Source organism: Tamandua tetradactyla, chromosome 2, assembly GCF_023851605.1.
Source record: "Tamandua tetradactyla isolate mTamTet1 chromosome 2, mTamTet1.pri, whole genome shotgun sequence".
Lineage (NCBI taxonomy): Eukaryota > Metazoa > Chordata > Mammalia > Pilosa > Myrmecophagidae > Tamandua > Tamandua tetradactyla.
In genome coordinates, this window is record NC_135328.1 from 117,854,691 (window position 1) to 117,863,029 (window position 8,339).

At 47.0% G+C, this 8,339-nt stretch overlaps 1 pseudogene; it reads left to right on the plus strand.

Moving 5' to 3' along the window:
• Window positions 1-1,625: 1,625 nt before the first annotated feature.
• LOC143657173 ((E2-independent) E3 ubiquitin-conjugating enzyme FATS pseudogene) lies at window positions 1,626-4,620 on the plus strand (annotated as a pseudogene).
• The last annotated feature ends 3,719 nt before the right edge of the window (window positions 4,621-8,339 follow it).

Consider the following 8,339-nt stretch of genomic DNA (forward strand, 5'->3'; position numbering starts at 1 on the left):
AGCTGATGGAGAGTTCCATGAAAACTAAGGAAAACAAACTCAAGAAAGAAAATTCAACCATCTGCTTAGGCCTCACAGTAAGGAATGCAGTGACCCTCACTAGGGTTGCTTCTCACCTGGACATGAGGGTTTATAGCACCAAGTGGCCAGGGAAGAAATCAAATTATTTGAGTAAATGAAGATTAATCCTGTACTGGAGAAAAGAAAAATGCTTCTGTGCTTGCTTATCATGTCTTAGGCAAAAAGAATAAGCTCCTTGCAACATGCACACCCCTTCCTTCCAAAAAGCACCATCTCGAGCAGAACCCCCCCCACCCCATGACTCTTCCTCTGTTTCCCAAAGTGTGTTCCCAGGATGGTCTGTGTCAGAATCTCCAGGATGGCTGGGACAATGCAGTTGCCTGGTGGTTCCTCACCTAGTTGAAAATGGAGTTACCATATGACCTGGCAATTCCACTCCTAGGTCTATACCCCAAAGAACTGAAATTCAGCAGGGACACAGATGGGTGCACCCCAATATGCATGTGGCACCATTCACTATAGTGAGAAGGTGGGAGCAACAGGTGAATGGATAAAGAAAAGATCGTCTATATACACAATGAAATATTATTCAGCTATAAAAAGCAGTGAGGTTCTGTTATATGCTATGACATGCATGAAAATTGTGTTGACGGAAAGAAGCCAGACATAAAAGGATCAATATTGTATAATTTTTTTGCATGGGCAGGCACCAGGAATTGAACTTGGGTCTCCGGCATGGCAGGCAAGAACTCTGCCTGCTGAGCCACCATGACCCACCCATATGCTATATACATTTTTACAATAATTTTTTTAAAAAGATGCAGATGTCTGGATTCCCCTTTCCCCTGCAGACCCATAGACCTGAATCAGAATCTCTGGGACCCTGTAGCTTCTGTGATTGTAGTGTCCCAGGTGCTCTCACCCACCTAGGAGTTTGAGAACTGCTTTACTTCTGAGCTCCAAACACGCCAGCAGGCTCTCCAGACAGAGGTTCTTTGCCAGCAGTGGGAGTTCAGTAGTTACAGATTTTTCACCCTCTGTAGAGCTCCATGTATGTGTTCACTGTAAGCTCATATAATAGTGTCAAAAGGGGTCTCAGGACCCTCTGATCATTCACCAGATGCTGGGGGATTGTTGTATCTTCTGTGCAGTTTTCTGCAGGCTTTGCACATAAACATAATACCAACAAAGAAGAGAGTCCTAGTTTCAATCTGGTTAGGTGCCTTATTAAAAATCATAGTATACTGTTTTGGATGCACCAGTAATTTTCATTAGGACACGTGGTCTGCTGATTAGGAAGCATTAAAGCACCTCATTACTGGACCAAAACTCATGCTTTTACATCTAATCATTGAAATGCTGCAAAGCCACTCCTGTCTTGGTCTGAACCTTTGGCCTTCTGATGAGCAATCACCTGAGGATTATGGTCAGCGTGAGTCAGGGTGATCAAAAAGCTCTGGTGTTCGATTTCCAATGTTTCCTCTGCCTGAACTTTGGTGCATGCCAGGTTGAGTAGCAGGGGCTGAGCAAATCCATCTAAACCAGCAAAGGTGCAGGCAGCAAGAGGGAGCCGGGACCCAAGGTTCTCAGGGACTCCGGTTGTCATGCAGAAATGCTGGCTCCTTGCCCCCATAGGTGCGTGCTCCTGAGTTCCAACTACCCCTGGAATCCTGCCTCCACCTCCCTGGCAGGTTGTGACCTTGCAAGCATGTGCTCCTGGACCTGGTGGAGGCAATCACTGAAATCTGATGCTTCCCAATGATCCACACATTATTAAATAAACTAAGATTAGATACCCAGCAGAGAAACCTTGTTCATCAAGCAGGCTTTTTCCCAAGTGCATCACTTTTTCACAAGCAGTCCTTTTTCCAGCCTCCGGGAAGCTCAGAGAGGGTGGCAGGTGCAGTAAGAATAAACCTTGGGCAGGAGGGCCCAAGTGTCAGGAGCCCGGTTCTCTGGCATCCCGATGACCAGGGAAAGACAACTGACTGCCTGTTTTACAATGGACAGCTGGAATAATTGGGGTCTTTTTCCATTTGCTGGAGACTCTGGCTTCGCACAATACAAAAATGATCTCGTCCATAGTCATTTCACAGCTGATCGATGAGACGAAATCAAGGGAAAAGGGGCCCGTGTTGCCCTTGGCCTGGCCCGGGGCACACCCTGGGAAGCAGACCCTGGCTGACCGTGGCGGCGTGGACATGCGCAGGGCATTTGCGCTGCTCCCTGCGGACCCCGGGGCGCAGATCTGCTTAAGTGGGCGAGGACCGGCGTCAGCACCGCTGCCCGAGAGGACGCCCGGGACAGTGGTGCCTGCAGAGGGGTCCCTTCCATAACCATCATGGCCAGGCGGGTGGATCCCCCAGCGAGCGCCCTGGTGTGGAAGACCCTGGGGTACCTGCCATGCACGAGATGTGGAGCGGGGTACGCCCTGCTCGGGGACACCGCCGTGGCGGCCAGCGGGGTTGAGCCAGTTGGGCACTGCCGAGCTTTCGTCTGCACAGAATTCTCCAAAAATGGCTCTGTGATGAGGCTGAAGGTTCCGGAAGCCCACGCACAGTTGTGTCAGGGCCATGAGTATTGGATCACCAACCTGGACGACAAGGAGGACAGACTTGCTCCGGGCAGCTCGCCGTCGGGACATGTCCCGCTGGTCTTCAGCTCCTGCGTCCATCTCCGCGTGTCTCAGCAGTGTCCCAACTCAGTCTGCCACTTGCATAGGTCCCCCTGCGGCCCCATTGAGCGGCCTGGAGCTGCCAGCCCCCCACAGCACAGGTCCATCCTGTCGCTCAACCTGGACTGTAGTTCACACAGACTAACACCAGATGGAGCCGACGGCATGGCTAACCGAGGGCAGCGTTCTGCGGCGGGGGCCCGCCGAGGGGAGCTGGCCTCTCCTAGCCCGGAGCTGGACCCCGAGCTTGCAAGAAGGTTTCTTGCAGCAAAGCCCTTCCCTGGAGCACGTGCATTTGGGGCACGCTGGGTGCCCCTGGAGGGGCTCACCTCCCCTGGAAGATAGAGAATTCACCGAGGTGGGCCCCAACCGTGTCACTGTAAGGGAAGGGAGAGGCCACTTGACCCGCTTCTGCAGTAGTGGCCAGTCCAGCCAACTGTCCATTCACGTTCTTGGCTGGAGTTATGGGGCAGGTGAGTGACCACTGACCCACTAGAGAGGGTCACAAGACCCTGACCTGGGTTCTCAGGGAGTGGGGGAAACAGGTGGACACTAAATGGGTTTCTTCTACGTCCCTTCCCCCAAGAGGCGTTCCTCATCTGGTTGCTTCCACCTGCTCTGCTCAACGCTGACAATTAATAGTTTGCTACTGGTGTCTGGTTTAGAGAGTTTCTTGTAGAGGTACCTCTGCAGATTATGAGAGATCCGCATTTTGGTTCTCATCAGTAGATCCTGTCTATATGTAAGGAGCGTGAACGTAGAGCACTCAAGTAAAGTTAATTTAGACTGTGCCTGCATCACTCCAGAATGCGACGAGAAGTGTAAAATGCAGGCCATGCTTTGTCTCTTGGGTGCTAAACATCTGCATATTTTGGAGATGTCCAGAATTCTGCACTTTTCACTTTTTAGTCAAATAGTTGGTATTTATAGATCAGCTTTAGAAACCTAAAAGCTCCATAATGGAGTTGTGTGTGTAAAATTTATACATAAAATACATACATATATAGGTACATGTACCTATATGTGTGTGTATTATGTACATACAGTTATAAGCATTATGTGATAGATTTATTGAATATGTGTGCATGCATATATGCATGTATGTGAGTGTGTGTGTGTGTGTGTGTGTGTATAATTGGGCATCTTACAAATGATTGTCAAGCTTCTCTTGCCACCAGGATGAGAAAGGTCAGGTATTCTCTATGCTAAATGGCAACAGCAGCTGCAGCTTTCCGTCTCCCTGGTTGTGTCTTCTGAGGTAACCCGGCTGGGATTTGTTGTGTTTCTGTCCCTGCCAGGCCAGGCCGAGCTCCTGGTCAGCTGCCCTGGGAACATGCTTCCTTTCTCGGGAGATAGGGGAAAGGAAACCTGGCTGAGCCAGAGGCCAGATTTCCTTTCCTTTCTGTGTAAACTTCCAATTTTCAGCTTTGCTTTCTGTAAGAGACACTGGTCTATGAATTAGTGAGTTTCCACTTGGGAAAAATATTTAAAGAGAATAGTAGTAAAACTGAAAATGCAGCATATGCATAATAATTTTATGGCACAACTTTTGTCCATTAAAGCTCTATTAATTAATAAAAATGATTGTAAAACATTTTTAAACTGTAATGTGCATAGACATTTTAAATGATGTAATTAATTTTAACAAGAGTATATATATTGAATGCTCTGAGAGATTTTTAAAGCAACTTTGACATGGTTTTTAGGTTGATTAAACTGTTGAAATGCCTCTGAGTTTTATAGACTTATTGGCAAGAGGGAAAAGGCAAGCAGCTGTCAGCATCCCTCTAGTATTTGAAGACAGTGCTCAAGCCAAGCTCTTCAACTTCCTTATTGACAAAGATGCCAACCTGTCCCACCTGCAGTATGGTCTGCTCCTCACATTGAAGGACATCCTTGTCCTCAGGCCACGCCTCATGACATGAAAGAATAATTTGAATTTATAGTAGTTGTTGCCAAAGGAGCTTTAAAAGTACCAACAGCCAGATCACAAGCATTCATCTCAGTGGGGAGGAGTGAGAGTGGAGGAAATCCCACCAGTTCTTTTTGGCCTTGGCACAGAGATTTTTTATTATGATTTTTTGAAAGGACTACTCTCATAACTGATTTTCTTAGGTGAATAGTGGAAGTTAATTTGATTTCCCAGGAGCTGACTGCCCTCAGAATAAAGTAGACCCCAGGCAGCACGGGTGGAGAGCCAGGGCTGCTGGGTCACGGGGCCTCATTCCACCATTTGGGAAGAGATTCTGAGACCCAAGGGAGCCACTAATCTGCTATTTTCTTTCTTTCTTTTTCTTTTTTTGGATGGGCAGTCACCGGGAATCGAACCCGGGTCTCCAGCATGGTAGGTGAGAACTCTACCTGCTGAGCCACTGTGACCTGCCCTATTTTCTTACATAGTGAACCCAAACAAGCTACACCAACTCTGTGAGCTTATTTCCTCATCTGAGTAGCCAAAGAAGTGGTGATATTTGGTGTTCCTGAAGATCCTTTCAAGCTTAAAAGTATCTCTGCTCTGTTTGCTGGAGGTGGACTCCATGAGGACCGAGAGTCCACAGCTGCTGGGCCCTCAGTCCCCAAGTCCCGAGCTAGAGAACCTCGGCCTCCCGGGTTCTGGCCTCCTGCCTGGGATGTTCACAGATGCACAGTCACATGCCCACTCTTTTTCCCATGCTCACACTCACTCACACCATCACACAGACATCCTTGTGCTCCTCACACTCTCCCTTAGAAAGTAATTTGCAATGGAATGCATTTCTTCTGGGATGACAGGAAAGCACTTCACGTTCATGGGGTAGAATCCTTGCATGACATTTATAAGCAAAATTCATTGCTGACTCTCAACTACCAGAGTCTGTCCTCACGCATTCTACAAAACACTTCAAGGCTGAACTTGTTGACCTCTAGTCTTGACAAAGCTGTTCAGCCTTAATGCAGTGTCTTCAGACTGTGGCCATGCTCATTAAAACTCCCAGGAACTGTTTGTATTTTCCTGTCTATAAGTGGAATCTCGTCTGAGGCATCCCTGACAGCTTCCCGTGGCTGACACGCAATTAGTGGTCTTCAGACTTCATTATTACTGAACTTGATTCTTTTTATCTGAGGGATCCCCAAATATCTCATAAACAGCCTCCTCCATAGGCCAGCTACTGCCTTTCAGCCTCGCGTGCCATCCATCCTGGGAGAGTCTACACACAGAGGTGAGGCAATTTTAGACATGTTTGCAAATGGAAAGTCCTATAAATTGTATTCTTGAATGGGCCTCCAGGCAATGCATCCAAATGTTCAAACCTGCCATGCATTAAAGCTGTGTCCACTAGGACATAGCATCCCAACCACAGTGGGTACCTGTCCTCTCTGCAGAGGCTGAGGGTTTAGGTGTTGGGATCTTCTTTGTCTATCTCCTTAGTCTCTATATGTTTGATCTTCATAACATTTAATAGTACTGTGCTAGGTGTGCACTGTACAGATATCTGTATCTATTGTAAGGAAGAACTTCATCATTGTCACATTGTTGTCATCGGCATCACCATCATCACCATCGTCACCATCATCACCATCACATCAGTAACCACAACATGTATGGACTTCCTAGGTTCTGGGCCTTGGGCTGTATCCATTGTATCCATTATTTTGACTCATCCAAACAATTCTGTAGAAAGACTAGTAGTATCCCTATTTTGCAAAAGAGACAAATGAAGCTTGAAGGTTAAATGACTTGCCCAAGTCCACATGGCCATTAAGTGCCAGAGCTAAGGACAGCCTGAGGGATTTGGGTCCTGGTCACTTCTCCAGTTTCAGCCCCAAGCTGGGCAGTTAGGATAGTGGTGGTCCTCAGCGGTGAGCCATCTCCATTGTCACTGTCACAGGTGAGGTTTGAAGGCCACCATGGATGTAAGGAATAATCCCAGTATTTGGAGGTTAAGTTACCCTGGTAGAATCCATTAGGACACTGAGATACACAATTAATTTCTAATAAAATTTAATAAGGCATGTCATTTGATGCAGTTAAAATTTATTGGCTTAGAAATCCTTCCCAGCCTGAAATCCAGCTCCTTGTTGTGTGCCGTGGGTTATAAGATATTGATCTGAATAACTGTCCTCACTGGGTGGGGCATGCCTAAAACAATATTGACTTCAATACATTATTGCCAAATTTGTTTTGCCTTTGTGGGTTGGATCTGAAGCCTTCTCCCATTCCTTAACCATCCAGGTACATGGAAATAGTGAATGCTTCCAGTTCGGTTAGAGGCTATTGGAGAAGGGACTGATGAACACATTGTTTGCCCACACCTCTGGGCCCCAGACAATGATGTTCTATGGTGGATCTTATATCTTGGAGGCCCCCACCAGGGCACAGGCTTCTGGTGGTATTGGTTAGAGAAGACCCCTGTGGAGTTTAATATCACCAATAGACAAAGACCTGAATGAGATGAGAGGAAGAAATCCCTGCCAAATGGTTACAAGTATTTCTAGGGTGTGTGCTGACACATTAGTAGGGAGTGAGGCTTATTTCACCAAAAAAAGCACCTACCACTCAAGGGAAAAGAAGAGACTATCTGTATACATGTCAGCCATTTGCAAGGGAGAACTCTATATAAAGACCCAGCTCTCTCAATTCCATGAGAGCTACTTCTAAGAGGAACCAGAAGCCGTTTGAAGAAGGCTTATTTTGAGACTGTGATTTTTCCTTAATGATCTAGAGCTGAGGTTGGCAAACTTTTTCCATTAAGGATAAAAGAGGAAATATGATAGGCTCTGCAGGTCATACAATCTCTATAGTAGCTACTCAGCTCTGCTGTTGTAATGTGAAAGCAGCCTAGACAGTGCATAAATAAAGGAGCATGGCTGTGTTCCAATAAAATTTTATTGATAGAACAGGTGGCGGGCTGGATTTGGCTGATAGGCTGTAATTTGCAGACTTCCAATCTAGAGCTTAAGAATAATTCCATCCTGTAAGATAAACATTACCCTGTTTGCCAGTGTTGCAAATTAGATGACCTGGAAGTCAGACTCTGAGGCAGAGATGGATGGGCAGGTCGTTTATCAGGGAGTGTTTTGCCTGTGGGTGGAAAGAGAAGGGGCAGGACTGGCAGAGGGAGAAGATGCTCTGTGAGGCAGCCCTAATACGGGCCTCAGCCCATCCCTACGGGAGCTCTGAATTTGAGATGACCCTTCAAAGTCATTCTGAGTTGGGGTGAAGGGAGGCTTAGCCTTTATACCCCCAAAGAAGGGGACATGACCTGGGATGAGCACCCACTTCAGCCCAGGCAACAGCTGTAGGGTGTCCTGTCAAGGGTTGTTGGTCTGCAGCACTCCCAGCAGCTGGGCTAAAAGTGCTTCATTCCTAAGGGGATCTAAGTGACCCAGCCCAGTGTCCACCCAGCTGGCCATTCTGCCATTCAGTTTACTCCTTCTATTCAATGACCTCATAGTCTCTAAAATAGGTCAAGGATCTTGCAAGCCTAGACCTGGGGTGGGGGTATGGGGTATAGACTTAACACCTGTATGAATGTAATAATGGTGAAACCTACACTCCCACCCTTGATCTTTGTTCATTCATTCAACAAATATTAGGCAGTCATCTAGGAGTGGGAGAGTGTGGCAGTGGTGAAGGCACTGAGAAGTGGTTTACCAATGGATT